The sequence below is a fragment of the Eschrichtius robustus genome, chromosome 15 (assembly GCF_028021215.1).
Source record: "Eschrichtius robustus isolate mEscRob2 chromosome 15, mEscRob2.pri, whole genome shotgun sequence".
Classification (NCBI taxonomy): Eukaryota; Metazoa; Chordata; class Mammalia; order Artiodactyla; family Eschrichtiidae; genus Eschrichtius; species Eschrichtius robustus.
In genome coordinates this window covers 39870183-39889434 of record NC_090838.1, presented here as the reverse complement: position 1 = coordinate 39889434, position 19252 = coordinate 39870183, and the positions used below count along the sequence as shown (strand labels likewise).

Sequence of the window (19252 nt, the reverse complement as noted above, 5' to 3'; positions counted from 1 at the left end):
GTCCTTGAAGCTAGGGGTTATTTCTTTAAATCCACTATGTACCACAGTGTCTAGTACATAGAGGTTGTCAAGAAATACTTGTTGAATGAATGAATAAATGTAAATTCTGCTTTCATCCTTCTATTCCCTGCTTCATGACCTTCAACGGTGCCCTCTTATCTGGAGACTAAATTCCTAGCGATTGAACTCACACACTTTCCATACACATCATGAAGTAATTACTCCCATGTTTGGCATTGTACAGAAATACAAAAATGCAAAAGTGTCTCCACCCTGAGTTCCAAGGAGTAAGAAAAGAGCCCAGATGAAACAATGAGGAAGGCAGTGGATGCCACTGGGACATTCCAGATGAAGTGAGCATTGCATCCAGCAGGGATGGATCCAAGATGGTCTCCTGGGGCATCAGGACACATGCGAGTAAGCCTCAAAGGGTAGGTAGATTTTATTTTATTTTAAAAATATTTATTTATTTTTGTCACACCTGGTCTTAGTTGTGGCATGCAGACTCTTAGTTGCAGCATGCAAACTTAGTTGTGGCATGCATGCAGGATCTAGTTCCCTGACCAGGGATCAAACCCGGGCCCCCTGCACTGGGAGCACGGAGTCTTACCCACTGGACCACCAGGGAAGTCCCGGGTAGGTAGAGTTTAACAGTTAGACATGGGCTGGGGGGCATGAGGGCCTGGGAAAAGGGCATTCCTTGTCCCACAGGCAAAAGTATTTAGGATACATTTGGGGGCTGTCTGGCTGAAGCAAAGGCCACATGGAGGGAACAGGGCTTGTCCAGGGCATGGCTCTCATCAGCCCATCACGTGGGCTCCAGAAGGACTCATTCAGGGCTGGCTGCCCTCAGGGCTTCTGAGGAGGCACCCTGGGGGGCAGGTATTATCAGCACTCCAGCTGTCGCAGCCCCAGCAGGGGGCGAGGGAAAGGAGAAAGGTGGGAATGCTTTAGAGTTTCCTCACCTCTCCAACATTTCCTAAAGTCCATACCTAGTAGGAGCTTGGACCAAAGGGGCATCTCAATCCACCAGCCTCCAGCAAGGTAACCCACAGAACCTCTCCCACCCTCTCTCTCCTCAGTAGATGGGGACCTCTCAACCACAAGACACACAGATATTTCTTAGGCACTCTCTACTCGAAATGTAGCACGTGAAACACGGTGGGAAATAACCAAGGATAGAAGACACAGACCTCTAGTAATTAACCACATACAGGAGAAAGCACCCACAGAGCCAGGCCAAGCCAGGGAGCGGTAAGTATCAGGTGAAGACAGGAAGCAACCAATCTCAACTTTTCAGGGAGACCATATAAATTATTGTCCAGACCAGGCAAGCAAAAGGGGGAGCTATTAATAAATATGCTACAACATAGGCATGAGCAGGGACCATCCCAGGCCAACCATGATGGTGGTCATCCTACCCATTTGATTCTTAGGATTCCAAAATTTCCATCTCCAGACCTGTCCTTGGTCCTGAGCTCAAGACCTATAGTCAGTTGCCTGCTGGGCAATTCCATCTGGATATCCCACAGGCTACTCAACCACAATGTACCCAAACGGAAGTCAGCAGTTCCCCTCCTCCCCTACCCCTTACCGCTGGCTTTTCCCCCTTCTGCGCTCCCCACCTAGAGAAGCAGCACTGATCTCTACTCACATGTTCCAAACCAGACCCTGGAGTTGTCCTGGATTGCTCCCTGCCTCACCAAACCCAGGCAGTCACCTCAAGAGCTATTGGTTCTCCCTCTGCCTGTACCTCTCAAGTCCATGTTCCTCATGACAGCAGAGAGATCTTTTCTTTCTTTCTTTCTTTTTTTTTTTTTTTTTTTGGCCGCACTGCACAGCATGCGGGATCTTAATTTCCTGACCAGGGATCGAACCTGTGCGCCTGCAGTGGAAGCACAGGGTCTTAACCACTGGACCACCAGAGAAGTTCCCAGAGAGATCTTTACACAAAACCTCAGTGGCTCCCCTTACACTTTGATACTTTTGGGTGGTAGGTGAGACCTTTTGGGTCCCCCCCCCCCCGCCAGTGCTCATGTGGTCAGCTTCACCTCCACTTGCCATCCCACTCCCTGTCGGTCAGCTCTGTAGAAGCTCCATGCTGCCGCCCTCCAAGCCTTTGTTCATGCTGCTCTCTGCCTGGGGGCCCATTCTGCCTCTGGTTCTCCTCTGCCACCAGCTGGACTTCAGGTAGCACCAGCTGCACAAGCCACCTTGCTCATTAAGGACTGACCTTCCTGCTACTGCAGCCATTCATTCATTCACAGAAAACAGTGTCAGATGTTGGGGCATTAGAAATGCATACAACAACATACAGAGATAAAGCAAATGTGGTGAAAATGCAATCAATCAATCCATCTAGGTGAAGGACTTGGGGTGCTGATTGTACCATTCTTGCAACTTTTCTGTGGGCTTTAAGTTTTTCAAAATAGAAAACTAGGTAAAAAAATGAATAGAAAATCATTCAAACCTAAGTTTACTGTGACCTGATTTGAGAGGGACCAGTATCCACTGAAATTCAGGCACAAGGTTTGCTGTTAAAGTTCCACATATATCAGTAAATTTGTTGTGTTTACATTTAAACATATACATGTTTAACTGGGGTGGGGGGAGATTAGAAGAAAAAACAGATAAGTGGACAAAAGAAAAGAAAATTATCCATAATCTCAGCACCCAGAAATAACAATTATAACTATTTCAGAATATGCCTTCCTGGTAATTTTTGGGTGTAGATATATTTTTAGATACAAAATGGGTTATGCTACACACAGTTTTGTAACTCTTTCTTTTTACTCTGCAATATATTACAAATGACTTTTCATATTGATAAATACATTGGCATTTTAATAGCTGCACTGCTTTCCATGGAATAGGTGCCATATAATTTATGTAACCCCATGATCTTTCCCCTACACACATGAGCACGAGCCCCAGCTTCCTGATTCTGATACCTCCCATGACTCTAACCCAAAGAGGGGGTCAAAGTCAATGCTGGCCCTTTGTTTAGGGAGGTGATACATTGCTATGTGGGCTTCAAAGGAAAAAATGAATACTGACAGATTAGAATTAACTGGGAAAAGCTCCTCGTCTCAAATGCCACGAGCATTTTAATAAGTAGAGTTCAATCTTCCTGGCAGCTCTGCTCAGGGCGGCCGATAGAACTTCAGGCCACGCCTGGCAAGGGTGAAAGGAGCTAAAAATAGACCCAGAACTAAGCGTCGAGACTTTTCTGGATTCATAGGCATAAAGGCTGCCCCAGAAGGACTTGCTGCACCAACATTTTCCAACTGCTGCGTGTCATGGTGCCTGAAATTCCTAAGGGTTATGGTTTTCTAAAAGGCTCCTGTTGGAAAGTAGGCAGCTGTTCTGTGAGGAGGGTGGAGTGAGTCCCCATCAGGACCCAGTGGAGAAAGTCAGGGCTTTGGAGTCAAACAGAGTGGGGCTCAAGTTCCAGTTTTGCCCATCACCAGCTGTGTGACCTTGGGTCAAGTCCTCAACCTCTCTGAGTCTCTGTGTCCTCACCTACAACAAGGGGATAAAAGGCCACATCTGCCTGTTGTGAAGGTAGAATGGGATGGTACCTGGAACAGAGTTTAGGAGGCAAACAAATGCAGCTTATTGTTATTACTAAAGACTTGAATTTTTTCTCAGATTGGCCAGGTGCCATTTTAGGAGAGTTGAGTTTTCTCAGAGTTGGTGGTGAGCGTGAGAGAAGCGCATTAGAGTTCCCACTCATGATACACGGCCCAGGAGACAGGGCTGCACACCCAGGGCCACTGGGCACCCTTCAAGCAGGCTGGACACATGCTGGAATGGCACGGGGACCCCTCACTCTTTGCCACACCTACAGCACTCACAGATTTAACATTCAGGACATCGAGTATCCTCCAGTTGATTCTGAAGATTCGTGACCTGTGATAATTTCTGTTTGGCTGAGGCATTCATTTGGACCACATGGACTCAGGGAGCAAACGTGTCTTGTAGATTTCCCAGGAGTGGCCCCTAATGAGGCTTTGCAGCAGACATGACCCCAGCCCCTGACCCCAGGCTTGACCTCTGCCGAGATCCCAGTGGGGCTTGTCACGCAGGACCCACTCACCCTGATTGTGATCGCACCACATCTAGGGCCTCTGGGAGTGGAGCAATGAGTGGGACAGACTTGGGGAGGATGACTGATGGATGGGTCATACTGGCACCGTTGACTGGCAGGGCACAGACAATGTCACTGCTCTTTAAATGGGTGCTCTGGACTGAGGTGGCTTTCACCTCTGTCTTTGTTTCCTAGGGCTGCTGCAACAAAGCACCACAAACTGGGTGGCAGAAAACAACCAAGATGCATTGTCTCACAGCTGTGGAGGCCAGAAGTCTGAAACCAAGGTATTGACTGGGTCCTGCTCTCTCGGAAACCTGTCGGGGAGAATCTTTCCTTCTTCTTCTAGCTCCTGGGGTTTGCGGGCAGCCCTTGGCATTCCTTGGCTTGCAGATGCATCACTCCAGTCTCTGCCTCCATTATCACATGAGGGTCTTCTGCCCGAGTGGCTCTGTCCTCTTCTTATAAGGACACAGGTCATATTGGATCAGGGGCCCACCCTACTCCAGTCTGACCTCATCTGAACTCATCACATCAGCAACAACCCTGTTTCCAAATAAGGTCACGTTCTGACGTACTGGGGGTTAGGCCTTCAACATATCATTTTGGGGGGACACAAGTGAACCCATAATAACCTGTAAACCCATCTTGAGATGAGCATTCTCTCTTCAGTGCCTGAGCCCAGCTCAGAGCAACGTCAAACATCCTGTCCGCAGCCAGGAGGAGAGTGCTCAGGACAGGCCCTGGTGAACTCTGGCCCGTGCCCTGCACCTGTGTCAGAGGCACGTCGGAGGCGGGGGATGGAAAACAGACCCATTGAGATGGTGTAGACGGACGCGTCGCCTTCCCTTCTCAGTGATCGTCATGACTCAAGTCCTCCTTGTGTCCTGTAGTGCACCCAGGGTGCCAGGGGGCCCCAAAGTCCCGGGCTCTGCCTTCTGGACACTTAACAGCCCCTGTAAAACAGGGAGTGAAGAAACAGAACAGAGAGAAGTGTCCCCCCGTCCCCTCCTGCTGGCTCAGATCATTACAGCCCAGGCAGGATATGTGGCCAGAGGAATGGCTTGAAGGGGTCTAAGACCCCACTTCCTGCCCCTGGGACACCCAGCTACCCCTGGGGGCCTGCCAGGGCAAGAGGCAGGCAGGGACTTCCTGATCCAGTCGCTCAGATAAATTTGAAAGGGGAAAGTGATGACAAAGCTCTTTGCACATTTCTTAATACATTTTAAAATCCTTAACAAAACAAACCTCAGGGCCTGAATAAATTGGCTCCCAGACGCTGGCCAAGGAACAGGCTGCTTGGAAAGAGTGGGGAGTTGGAGAGGGGATGGGTCAGTGAAAAGGGTGAACAAACAGCCTGTCCCCGCACCCAGCGCCAGGCAGCTTCCTAATGAGGTGCCTCTGTGGACAGTCTGGGAACCCAGAGCTCCCAGATCCCCCAGGCAGGCAGCGGGGGGCCTCCCTCCTCACCGCTCTGGTCCCCTTCTCCAGAAGCAGCACCAGGACAAAGGCTATCAGCAAATCCCCCCTGACGCCCCCTGAGAGGGAGCAGGACAACGGCTCAAGCCTGGCCTCCCACCTCACCTGCCTAGGAAGAGGCCGGCCTTGAAATCCCCCCAGGGAGGTGGGTCATCTCAGAGGCCACAGGGCAGCCGCTGGCACAGCCTGTTGGGAGCAGAGCTGGAGGAGGCCCTTGCCAAACCTCTCCAGGCTACAGTCTACCCTGTGGCGAATGACACCGGAGGGGTCAGGTCGGAATCTCCCTCCTGGTGGCAACGACCTCTCAAGGCTTTTTCCTCTCACTGATCTTCCCAACTCAGCAATGTCTTCTCTAACAGGCTTGGGGTGAGGGTGAGTCTTCTTTCTCTGAGGGCACCGTCCTCTGTGACTGACCCCAGCAGCGGTCAGACTAGTTTGGCTTTGTGTCTCCCGCTTCAGCCCCTGGTCTGCCCACTGGACACCAAGTGGGGACGCTTGATATAGACCCTGCAGCTCGGGGAGAAGGCAGGGCTGAAGATAGAAATGCCAGAGTTTGGGGGGTAGGATTTACAGACCAAGAAGTTCCTATCTAAGGTTTGGCCTCAGATAGCAACAGGGACGGGTCTTCCGTTGTGACAGGAGGGAGGGGCAGGTGGGCAATGGAGTGACTGGGAAGAGGTCAGTGAAGGAGTTTCCCCCTAATGGTTTGTTTTCTCCAGGAAGGATGAGGTGGAGAGGGAACATGGGTGTGAGGGCAAGCAGGACAGGGCTCCCCTAGGAAGCCGTGTGACGATGGCTTGCTGGTGTCCAGTGCACACGTGAGGTTTGGCGTCATAAAGAGAAAGAGGCCACGCAGCCCAGATACAAGCTCTTCTACAGCAGCTCTCAGCTTCTCCAGCACAGCGGGGAGGAGCTGGGGTTTAACAGAGGGGGAGGGAGGCAAGGAAGTTGAGGGTAATTGCAACAAAGGCTTGATAAGATGGACCAGGGACTCTAAGCTGGGTAAGGGAGGGTGTGGAGAATGGCAGGGTCAGCATGATGCCACCCTGGGCTCCAGGCCTATTGACAAGACTTCTTGGGACCACTGAGGACAGCGTGCCCCATCCAGGTGCAATAAACCAGTTCCTGGGGCTTCCCTGGTGGTGCAGTGGTTGAGAATCTGCCTGCCAATGCAGGGGATACGGGTTCGAGCCCTGGTCTGGGAAGATCCCACATGCCGCGGAGCAACTAGGCCCGTGAGCCACAACTACTGAGCCTGCGCATCTGGAGCCCGTGCTCCGCAACAAGAGAGGCCGCGATGGTGAGAGGCCCGCGCACCGCGATGAAGAGTGGTCCCCACTTGCCACAACTGGAGAAGGCCCTCGTACAGAGGCGAAGACCCAACACAGCCAAAAATAAATAAATTAATTAATTTTAAAAAAAAATAAATAAATAAACCAGTTCCTCATCTGAGCACAGTCAAGCCCGTCCTCCGTGTTCCCCATCCTGGGATGAGGAGGGGACAGGTGAAAGCAGGCAATCACGTGTGTCATGATCAAAAGGAAGGTATTTTACAAGTTATCTGTGGCTAATAATGACAAAGTGAAGCTTGGGAATGATTTTCTTTTTATTGAGCCTATTGAAGGTTATCTCTATCAGGTCACTTTATCTCACTTACACCGGGCTAAACTTTTTCAGAGAAATGCCTAGAGTTACACCAGCATTGTAGATAGTGGGCAAAATCAACGGTGTAGCTTTTTATGCTGACCTGTGGTGAGCAGCATCTCAAGCAGCCACAGGGGCCTTCCTCCTTGTGAATGGCAATGCTTTATGGATCTCTGTGCCCAGTAAACGGCTCACGTTTGCTATTCCAGCTGCAGACCTTTGTGGCACATGGAGTTGGGGCCACGCAAATTCATATACAGAGGTTGCCATGGAGACCCCTGGACGTCCACCATCATCTCTTTTCCTCTTCTTCCAGAGTAGGAGCTACAGCCTGGAGCGGCTGGCCAGCTCACGCTGCTTGCCAGCCTCCCTGCGGGAGTGCACAGCCACGTGACTGAGTTGGAGAAACTTGTGTGCGTGATGTGTGCCACATCCCTGCCAGTGTCATTGGCAAACTGGGCCTCCTCTACATTCTCTTTCCAATTTCCACAAACTGGAGCACAGAGGAACCTGCAGCCTGGCTTCAGCCAAGGGCAAAGCCGAAGGGATGGCAAAGAAATGAGATGAAGAGAACCTGGGCCTCTGAGCACGGCCAAGCCACCCACCAACCAGGAAAGCTCTCTTTAGACTGTGTCTTAGGTCAGCTCACTTGGAACAGACGGTCCCGGAGGTGTACTAGGCTACACCACTCAGGAACAGCACCAGCCAGGTGCAAGAGCAGAAGTTGAATTGCAGTGAAGTTGGACGAGGGTCCTCAGCTGGTCCAGCGGGGAGCTCTGGATCTAGGATGGCCCTTCAGAGTTGTCCCAGATGGAGACAAAGGGGTGGGACCTTCGTTCTCCATATCTACCAGTCTTTTTGGGATGCAGGCTGCCTGTGCAAGGGCCATAACTTGGGTGAGGCAGCTCCTTTCGCCAAGGGCAATTCTCAGAGATGGACTCAGCTATGAGCCCTCAACAACTCCCCACCCCAGCCCCCCAGCACTGGGGAGGTGGTACCTCAGTCTTAAAGGCGGGATCTGGGTGCTGCCCTACAATATCCACTGCAGATTGTCACTAAGGGAGAAACTTCTATGTTCCTTAAGCCATGGCTTTATTGTTGGGTCTCTATTACAGCAGTCTCTCCTCACCCCCATCTAATAAAGCTCTCTGCTTGTTTACAAGTGCACATCCTGCCCTCAGCCAGAGAGGAACTCCCTGAGACACACACTAGGTCAGTGGTTTGCAAGGTGTGGTTCCCAGACCAGCATCACCCAGAAATTGTTTTAGCTGCAGATGTCATGTTTCATTCCAGACCTACTGAGTCAGGAACTCTGGGGATGGGGCCCAGCCATCTGTGTTTCAACAAGCTCCCTAATGCACATTGCAGATTTGAGAACCACTGCTCTAGGATTTCTTCCTTTAGACTCAGAGCACTAACCACCATGTAGAGCACACGGTGGCCTGGAATAGTCATTCCTTGAAGTCCTGGGGCTGTGCATTAAGGTGTCTGGGTCCCCACCCTTCCCCTCTGAGCTGGGGAAGGAGTGGGGGGGCAGAGAGATCCTCACAGCTTTGGGGCCAGACTGATCTGGTTTCCAGTCCCAGCTGTGTCGGCTACTGGCTGACTGACCTTAGACAAATGGCTTGCTGGGCCTCAATTTCCTCATCTATACAATGGGGATAAGACCCATCCTGCCTAATTATTGTGAGACCAACAAGAGAGAACAACCTTAGTGTCTAACAGTGCCTGGCTTCTGGCACTCACTCCATAACTGTTAGCTCCGGGCCTTCAGTATCCTCCAGGGCCCACCTGCTTTGTTCCAATAAAGATTTCCAAGAGTAGGTCTAGAGCTCATTCACAGGGGAAGGTAAATTACCAGTGACTAAAGTACTGTGACCCTCCCAGGGGAATTTGCATTTTAGCTGCAGTCCAAGGATCAAATTACAACTTTTTTTTTTTTTTTTTTTTTTTTTTTTTAATAATGGGTGGTGAGGAGGGGAGGCTTCCTTCCCAGCTCCTGAAATCACACTCCCTCGGGGCTCTCCTGGTATCCCTGGACTCATCCCTGATATGTCTGGACTCCTGGTATCCCTCCCTCAAAGGCCTTTGACCTTGAGGAGGCTCCATTCTAATAAAAGTGCCTGTTTTTACAGACAGCTGAGCAAAACAGCTGGGCTTCAAGTGGTGACGCTTGGAGTTGTCAAAGGAGCCCCAAGCGTCCCATTTGGATCAGAGTGCAGATCCTCTCCAGACCTGCTTCTTTCATTTGAAAGTTGAAAATCATCCCCAAGACATCTCATGGCCCAGATCTCAGGGTTCTCCAAGGTCAGCCTGACCCAAAGAGAAAGTAAGGAATTTCAGGGACACCAGGGAGATCTCCTGCCCCTAAAAACCCTCTCCAACCTGCTAGTCAGGAGCTGATAGCCCTTAACCCAGGGCCAAAACCGCCCACTCTGCAGTAGGAGAGCAGACACCTGAAGAAGGGCCAAGCAGCTGCCATTTGCATCAAAGATGAAGTGACTGACAGCAAGCCTCTCCTGAGAGCTCGTCATGGTAGGTGGAAGCTATGGGCAGCTGAAGAGGGATTGTGGTCAGCTCAAACCAGCCACAGATTCCAGTTCACTGATCACACTCAACTCAGCATGAGGCTGGCATTTCATCCCAACTCTTGCTTTTCCCTGAGGTCTTCATTAATTCTGCAAGCTAACTTTCTGCATTGTGTCAGTGGCCAGTTACAGGAGGAATCCATTCCTGTCACTGTATCCACCATCCGTCCCCCTCCACAGCCCTGCTCTGAGAAGCTGCATGTTTGAGAGGTTCAAAGGTTGCATCGGGGGAGTCAGGCCTTGCAATGTCTGTCTCCAGGGCAACCCAGTGGTCAGGAGGGATCACTCAACTCAGTTGTGTCTTCCAGGTCCTGCAGAGATCTTGTGCCACGTCCCGAAACAGGGAACCTTGTGCTGAGTCAGTACCAGTTATGACCGTTGATATTAGGACAGAGAGTTCTGGAACTCCCCAAGCTCTTTCCCACACATCTCATCTGTCCTCCACCTCACCCCTGTGAGGAAGGGAAGGCAGGCTTAGGCAGGAAGCAGGCTCAGAGAGGCTAAGGGATTTGCCCCAGGTACACAGCTAGTGAAGGGTGAGTTGGGGCTAGTTTCTAAGTCCCCAATCTCCAAATCTGGGGCATTTCCCATTGCTGAAGGAAAAGTCCCAGCAGCAAAGCCTAGAGCAGGTCTGCTCATTCCCATGCCATCCACCAAAGAGGAAGAGGAAAGAGGGAGGTCTGGGCAGAACACCACCCTGGAATCCATGGGAAGAGCCTGCTGTATTTATTTCCCCAGAGCTGGTAATTATCCTTCTCCTTCAGTGCTGCCCAGACATGTGTTTTGAGATCTTATAATGGCTTTCTCTTCTGGTTGGGGATAGCACCTTACTTTCCCAAGGAGACAGAGGCCTGGGATTAGATGAGTGAAGACACTTTGTGTATTAAAACTTTCCTCCATTAAAGACTCCAAGATGGATCAGGATGAGAGAGTCTTGATTTAGAAGAGCAAAGTAGACAGAATCTAGCCTCGGAGGTCACAGCCACAGGCCTGGGGCCTTAGAGAGCTGGGAACTCATGGTCTCTAGAGATACGACTGAATGTTTACACGAGGTCATGTGCGTGCCACCGCCCTGCTACAGTCCTTCTGGAAGGGAGTGCGGGCATGGCTCGCCTGGTGGACTGCCCAGCGCAAGTGCAGCCGATCCCTAAATGTTCCTGCCAAAATTGGTGTCTCTTCAGACCAGTCTAGTCAGTTGCCTTGAGGCAACGGAGGTAGCTTGGCAGGCTCTTCTCCCTGCAATGTCAGAACTGGAGCCAGGCTGACTGCTTCAGAGACTGCTTTACGGAGCAAACGATGTCTGCTCTGTCTGGAAATGGGATCTCACATGCCCCATGCTTCCCTGGGACCCCTGGGACCCTCAGTGAACCTTCCTCCTTTACTCTGAGCGTTCTCAGAGATACACTGTGGTGGTGAGAGGGGTCTAAGCACCTGTGATGTTTTGACAGTAAGAGAAAAACTTCTAGGTTTGATGTAACACAAAAAAACCCCTTCTTATCTTAGAGAGGAAAAGGCTACTCCATGACACAGTCCTAACAAATACATTAAACGGTTTTCCTGGCATTAGCAGATGACAAGTATGTCCTGTAGCTATTTCATGCCCACTTCCCATGAACATGTTTGCTCATCCTTAGAGCAAAGATCTTTCTTGTTGTTTTCTCAGAGAAGCTACTTCACCATACCCCAAACACTACAGTCATAGAGGCCTGATAAAGATCTTTAAATATATTTTGGTAATGAAAAGATGCTCAACGTTGCTAACCATTAGAGAAATGCAAATCAAAACTACAGTGAGGTACCACCTCACTCTGGTCAGAATGGCCATCACCAAAAAGTCCACAAATAACAAATGTTAGAGAGGGTGTGGAGAAAAGGGAACCCTCCTACACTGTTGGTGGGAATGTAAATTGGTGCAGCCACTATGGAGAACAGTATGGAGGTTCCCTAAAAAAACTAAAAATAGAGTTACCATATGATCCAGCAATCCCACTCCTGGGCATATATCCGGACAAAACTATAATTTGAAAAGACACATGCACCCCTATGTTCACAGCAGCACTATTCACAATAGCCAAGACATGGAAACAACCTAAGCGTCCACTGACAGATGAATGGATAAAGAAGATGTGGTATACATACACAATGGAATATCACTCAGCCATAAAAAAGATTGAAATAATGCCATTTGCAGCAACATGGATAGACCTAGAGATTATCATACCAAGTGAAGTAAGTCAGAAAGAGAAAGACAAATACCATATGATATCACTTGTATGTGGAATCTAAAATATGACACAAAAGAACTTATTTATGAAAAGAAACAGACAGACATAGAAAACAAACTTATGTTTACCAAATGGGAAAGGGGGTGGGGCAGGGATAAATTAGGAGATTGAGATTAGCAAATACAAATTACTATGTATAAAATAGATAAAACAAGGTCCTGCTGTATAGCACAGGGAACTATATTCAATATTCTGTAATAAATCAAAATGGAAAAGAATATGAAAAAGAATATGTACATGTATATAAAACTGAATCACTTTGCTGTACACCAGACACTAACACAACATTGTAGAACAACTATACTTCAATAAAATAAAAAACAAACAAACATAAATATATTTTGGTAGCTATTATCAAAACCTTATTTAAGAACATGTTCAGTGGATAAGGGCTTCTTCATTTTGCACGCATACAGGACCATGTGTAAAAGCAAAATGGTTAATTTCCAGTCTCCGTTGGATCGAAACAAGTCATGGATGAATAACAGTGTGATTTAAGGAAGGGCCACTGGTCCATCCCTTGAGTGGTCAGAGACCAAAAGGATTTGAGACATGGACATGCCAGGTCAGGCCAACTCTTGGTTATAAATGAGCCTCTAGCTGATCTTGGCTTCACATTTTTTTTTGTCACTTAATGTTTCCTGAAAAACTGAGATGCCTGTGACTGCATGAGACAAGGAATAGGAATATAATTCACCCTGACTTCTGAGTTATCAGTATTTTATTTTCCTGGAACAGACACTGTTGATATGCTTCCCAGAGCTCCTAGACCTCCCCTTGATCGTTTCTGTGCACCACCTCCCCAACTTCCATGGGCCTACACCAGTGGCTACCTTAGAAGACAGCCCTTTGGTCACTATTATTCCCAGCTGAAAGCACCTGGGAGCTTGTATGCCCTGGGATAGCCCGTAGCCAAGGACAGACTCCTGCAGAAATAGGGCAGACTGTAGTTTCCCAAAATGGCCACAGCAACATCTCTGGTCCTACATGTTCTTCCAGAACCTTACTGCTGCCCCACCAAGAGCTGGAGACTACTCCCCCTCCCTTTGAAATCGGGTGGGCCTTTGTGACTACCTCAACACAGAATGTGGTGAAAGTGACGCTGTATGATTCATGAGGCTAGGCTATGAAAGGCAATATTGCTTCCATCTGCCTCTCCCTCTCTAGACACGTGGCCTTGGAACTCAGCCACCATGTTGTGAGGAGCCCGGGCCACGTGGGGAAGGTATGGATGGATTTGTTGGTCTCAGCCTAACTGCAGCTGGGATGGATTGCCAGACATTTGGGTGAGTAAGCCTCCAGAAGATGCCAGGCCCCGGCCTTCCAGCTGCTTCAGCTGAACGGAATGAAAAAGAGATGAGCTATTCCCACCAAGTCCTGCCCCAAATTGAAGATTCATGAGAAAAATGAGTGTTGTCGTTATTTTAAGGTACCACATTTGGGGATGGTTTCCTGTGCAGCAATAGATACCTGATACAGATTGAGGGACCTGGAAGTAGGATGCTACCATAATACAGCCCCCAAATGGGCCATTGGGACTGGGTGCCAGGTGGAGGCTAAAGGGACCTTGAGGAAACGACCACTGAAAACCTATAGGGCTTCAAAGGGACTGTCCAGACAAGCTGGGTAGCTGTGGAGATCCACAGCAATATTTCCGTTCCCACAGGCCCTTCCAGAATCACACCACTCCCCACGAAGAAGTGGCGCTTTATCTCTCTTCCCTTTGAAATTGGGCAGGCCCCAATTTTGCCTGACTGAAGAGAGCAAAATTATGACTGTCATTGTTTTAATCCACTGTGTGGGAGGGGCAGGGAAAGATGGACTCAAGGGGCTAATCTATCAGTTACTCTAGACAAACACTTTAAAAACCAAATATACATAGATTATTCCTAAATTTAATAATAAAAAAACTAACAATACCAGGATTTTTATTTACTTTTTCATGTTCATACTTAATTCTAAGCCTTCTCTGGGTGAAAAACTCTAACTTGCTAAGGGAACAATAATTTTATCATTTCAAGGGAATCAGGGTTACCATTCTAAGCAAATTGGGGTGACTTTCTTGCTAGGCCAGAGTTACCCATCCATACACTACATTTTCGGTTGGGGCATGAGATCTGGAGCAACAGACACATAAGGACATTTTTCTCATGACAACAGGGATAATTTGAGCCCAATTATATTGTAGCTCTGCTTAAACTTGGCGATTCCCAGTCCACTCCCTCCAAATGGGGTGGTCTCACAGCCTGCGCCCTGGATGACACCTTCCCTAATTATCAAGGTTTGTCTGAGTTTGCAAACCTCACCTCGCCCTCCTCCCACCCCCATTCCTTCTGCACTCCATTGGAACTTGTCTCTTGACTGCTTAATGCTATTCTGAATCCTTTTCATGCTCTTCCGGTCTGGCAGGGCCACGCCTCTTGAATGTATTTAAGTCCAGCTGGATTCTGAGCATCCCTCCTATCTTTGTCGGTCTCCCTTTGAGGCCATTTCAACGACAGACACAAAGATGATCCTTGGAGCATCATTTCTAACAGCCTAACGACTGGAAACAAATGAAATGCCCAGTAAAGAAACTGTTGAATCTCAGTTAGGTCACACTCGGGGTAAGACAGCAAGAGGGGAAATACACTAGCAGCCCGGCCAGGCCTAGGAAAACCTTTACAACAGGCTGGGGCACGGGAGACCTCAGTCACATACAGCACTTGGGATCCATAACCCACGCACCACCTTAAACCAAAACCAGTGCTGACTGCATGAAGCAAAGTCTTACAGCTCCCCAAGAGAGGGGAAAAGCAGTGTGTCTGTTCACTGCATACCTGCTTCCAGGTACACAGAGGCACGTGGGACGTAGGAGAAGAACTTACCTCATACCCGCACCCAGAGCCGGAGATGCAGAAACCCAGCAACTAGAACAGGCCTGCAATCTCTGTCTCCCTCCCAGGGAAAGGCCGAATAAACTCATTCATACCGAGGGTTGGAGGTGGCTCTGGAATGTCTATGTAGGAAGGGCTTAGGGAGGGCAATCTGGTTGAAGAGGAAGCTGGCAGACTTGGGTGGAAGCTGTGTCAGCCTATCAAGTACGATGTTTTTATTTGTAAGTGGAGATTACATCTCACCACTCTCGCAGCCAGCCGGGGGCAGGCACCGCCTCTATCAGAGACCAGCAGCAGTAAAGACCAGGAGCAGTAAAAAGAGTCTCTGTTAGAGACTCTACTCCATCCCAAAGACCCTCTACTGTGGGATTCAGGTGCCAGAGGTAGGGACAGGAAATTGGACTTGATGAGGGAGGTCCCTTGAGAGCAGAAAATGCCCCGTAGCAAAATGTCATCTGGCTCAGTGAGCAGAGAGATTGGTAAGAGTGGCTGGGAATTGCTTTCCAGGTAGGAAAGCTGAAAGAGAAGATCACGCCTGGGCAGGCAGAGCTCTCCAGAAGGCCCCAGCGTTTATCACCTGCTCCTCCAAGTGCTGAGTCAGCAGAAGACCTCGGCGGTCATTTACTCGTGTATCTAGCCATGTCTGTACCAGCGCCAGCCCCAGACTTGGAATTAATCAGTCTTCGCCTCTGTCGTTGGTGCTTGTCGTGTGCATGTTGAGGAATCACAAGCGAGGAGGAGGAAAATCCAAGCTGCTGGCGAGTGCTGCTTTCAGCTGCACACACAGGGCACACCCCAGTCCAGGGCTGACAACCTCGGAGAGGGTACAAGGACAGGGCATGTGGGAAGGTACTCACGCTTAATGCTGATGGCTTGACCTCAGAAGACTGAGCAGAGACCACGACTGGGGTCGTGGAGGCGGTCCCTGGCCGCGCTTGCTGGGCCCTTTGTGCCAGAGGAGGTCAGACGCTCTGCTAGCTGCAGGCAGCTCAGCTAGCACTGGGTGTGCTCAGGCAGCCCAGCTCTGTGGCAGGTGCTGTGTGTTTGGGGTGGGAGTGGGGTCTGGGAGAAAAGCAAGAAGGCGGGGCTTCCTGAATTAGAGGAAGTGAGAGGCTGTGGGCCAGACTCAAAGCACTAGGGCAGGCAGGGGTGTGCATCTTCCTGGCCACTCGGGATCAGAAAACCTGGGCTCCAGGCTGTGTACCACCAGTCAGGGCTCATACCATTTTGATACAACTGTTAGACACATGATTTTAAACTACAACACAGATAATATGTCTCAAATGGCAGCATTTAAAGGAAAGGGCCCAGCAACAGGAAGCTAGATGTGAAAGGCCGCAAATCATATGATTCCACTTTTATATAATGTTCAGAATAGACAGAAAGCAGATCAGCAGTTACGAAGGGCTGGGGGCAGGAGGTAAGAGAGAGTGACTGCTCAACAGGTACGGGATTTCCTTCAGGGTGATGAAATGTGTTGGAACTAAAGGGTGATGTGGGCTGCACAACTTTGGAAGTGTACTCAATGCCACTGAATTACCCACTGTCAAATGGTTAAAATAGTAAATTTTATGTTATGTGTACTTCATCACAATTTTTTAAAATATGGAAGGCCCCACTGATTTCCTGCATGGCTTGAAGGGCCTTCAATCCCCTTCCTCTGTAACATGAGGCTCTCAGGCCTGCCAGTCCTCCAGGGCTATAGGAGTCTGTGCGCAAGAGTAGAAAGGACACAGGCCGGGGCTCCAATCTCACCCACAACCCTCACTTGCTGTGGAACTTGGGCAAGTTACTTAGGCTCTCTCAATCTCCATGTCACCATCTGTAACTAGGGTTGTTGGGAGTCCAGACTTCTGATGTGTGAGTTTGAAAAAAAAAAATTTGTTTTTTAAATCTATTTATTTATTTTTGGCTGCGTTGGGTTTTCGCTGCTATGCTCGGGCTTTCTCTAGCTGCAGCGAGCGGGGGCCACTCTGCGTTGCGGTGCGCAGGCTTCTCAACGCGGTGGCTTCTCTTGTTGCGGAGCACAGGCTCTAGGCACGCGGGCTTCAGTAGTTGTGGCACACGGGCTCTAGAGCACAGGCTCAGTAGTTGTGGCGCATGGGCTTAGTTGCTCCGCGGCATGTGGGATCTTCCCAGACCAGGGCTCGAACCCGTGTCCCCTGCATTGGCAGGCGGATTCTTAACCACTGTGCCACCAGGGAAGCCAGAAAAAATTTTTATAAGAAAACAAACATTTATAAACCAAGCAAAAAATGTAAAAAAGTGTGTGTGACGTGTGTGTGGTGTCTGGCATAGATACCAGGGCTCTCATTAAATGGAAGCTCTTATTAATTATTATTAGTTAATAATTAAGTATTTTAAATAAAACTACTCAAAGTGAAAGCAAGTTGTAAAATAAAACCCCTAATTAAACCTGGAATTGTTAGTAGCATTTCATAGAAAAATGGGATTTGAATCAATCCACTTGAGATTTGGACAGGTAAGTGGGGAGGGGAAGGACAGGGCATAAATAAGCAAAGGCTTATAGATGGGAGCATCTGAGGCCAGTGAGAAGACTAGTGTGACTGGAACAGAGTATTTGGGGCATGTGAAGAAAGACCAGATGTTGGGCTTCCTTGAATACTAGGCCAGGAAGTTTGGACCTTATTCTGAAGGCACTGAGGAGTCATGGATAGTTCTTGAGCATCTGAGCAGTATGATGCTCAAGCAGTATGATGACTACAGTGACATAAGAGGATACATCTATCCCACCCCACGCAGAAATAATTTGGAGATGAGCAAGGAGACCAGCCTGGCTTTAACTTAGTACGAGGTTAAATGGATGGGGCATGAGCGAGGGAACTGACCAATCTTAGAAACGCCCAGTGGAAGAATCCACAGAAGTTCTTCTGGGCTCCAGACTCACCTGACACCACTACTTCTTGGCTTCTGGCATCAATAGCACCAATCTGCCTATTTCTCATCTGTGGGTGTTTTCCTTGAAAAACTTAGACAGTAGTAGTGTCCAAGAAAATGATTCAAGGGACATATGCAGATCCGAGATGATGAGCCCAAGTCAGGAAGGATACACACAAAGCTGAGGGTGAGGAAGGAGCTGGCTTTCTTCAAGAGAGGCTCAGTCCTGCTTCTGTGGGTTTGGGTGCCAGGTTTGGGTTGGGCATGAAGCTCCAAGGCACTTGGGTTGGTCTTGCAGTTCTGCAAGATGGTAGCCAGAAAGGCTTGTCAATCCCCAAGTGGCAGCCTTATGGCACTCCCTGGCAGGGAAAGTGGGCAGTTGCCGATACCATATGTTCATAACCACCTCCATATTCCCAGCAAGTGGCCCCAGGTCTATTGCTACAGACCTGGAGCTCACCTAGTAGGTGACCAATCCATTTTAAGATATGTGGGAACACAGTTAAACAGTTACCCTGCAGAAACCTGGACACTGAATACTACAAAACATTGTTGAGAGCAATCAAAGATATGAACAAATGTGGTCACAGCTCATAAGACTTAGTATTGTTAAGACGTCAATTCTCCCCAAATTGTTCCCTAAAGTCAATGAAATCCCAATCAAAATCCTAAAAGGCTCTTCTGTAGAATCAACAACCTGGTTCTAAAACTTACATGGAATAACCAAAACCACTTTGAAAAAGAAGAATAAAGCTGGAGGAACATAAAGATAGACAAATAGATCCATGGCACAGAATAGAAAGTCCAGAAATAGACCCAGGTATAAAGGACAAGTGTTTTTTCAGCAAAGGTGCAAAGGTAATACAGAGGAGAAAGAAAAGTCTTTTCAACAAATGGTGCTGGAACAACTGGAGAGCCAAATGCAAAGGAATGAACTTCATACCTCTCACCATATACAAAGACTAATTCAAAATGAATCATAGACTTAAAGGTAAAGCCTCCAATTATAAAACTTGTAAAAGAAAATGGGAGAAAATCTTTGTGGCCTTGGGTTAGGCAAAGTTTTCTTGATGTAACACTAAAAGTATGAACCAAAAGAGAAAGAAACTGATGCATTGGACTTCACCAAAATTAAGAATTTCTGGGCTTCCCTGGTGGCGCAGTGGTTAAAAATCTGCCTGCCAATGCAGGGAACACGGGTTCGAGCCCTGGTCGGGGAAGATCCCACGTGCTGTGGAGCAACTAAGCCCGTGTGCCCCAACTACTGAGCCTGTGCTCTAGAGCCCGCGAGCCACAACTACTGAAGCCCATGGGCCTAGAGCCCGTGCTCAGCAACAAGAGAAGCTACCATAGTGAGAAGCCCGTGCACCACAACAAAGGGTAGCCCCCGTT

At 48.8% G+C, this 19252-nt stretch overlaps 1 protein-coding gene and 1 long non-coding RNA gene across 2 annotated transcripts in view; one reads left to right on the top strand and one right to left on the bottom strand.

Annotated features, from left to right (window-relative positions):
• MSH6 (mutS homolog 6) overlaps positions 1-15027 on the bottom strand; it is a 143832-nt gene extending 128805 nt beyond the window's left edge. The window contains exon 1 of the mRNA XM_068565015.1: positions 14954-15027. The gene's annotated coding sequence lies outside the window, so the exon portion shown is untranslated. The remainder of the gene's footprint in view (positions 1-14953) is intronic.
• Positions 321-8557, top strand: LOC137778006 (uncharacterized). The gene is made up of 3 exons (XR_011076702.1): positions 321-431; positions 4286-4377; positions 7530-8557. It is a non-coding gene; the product is annotated as an uncharacterized lncRNA (long non-coding RNA).
• Positions 15028-19252: the final 4225 nt, after the last annotated feature.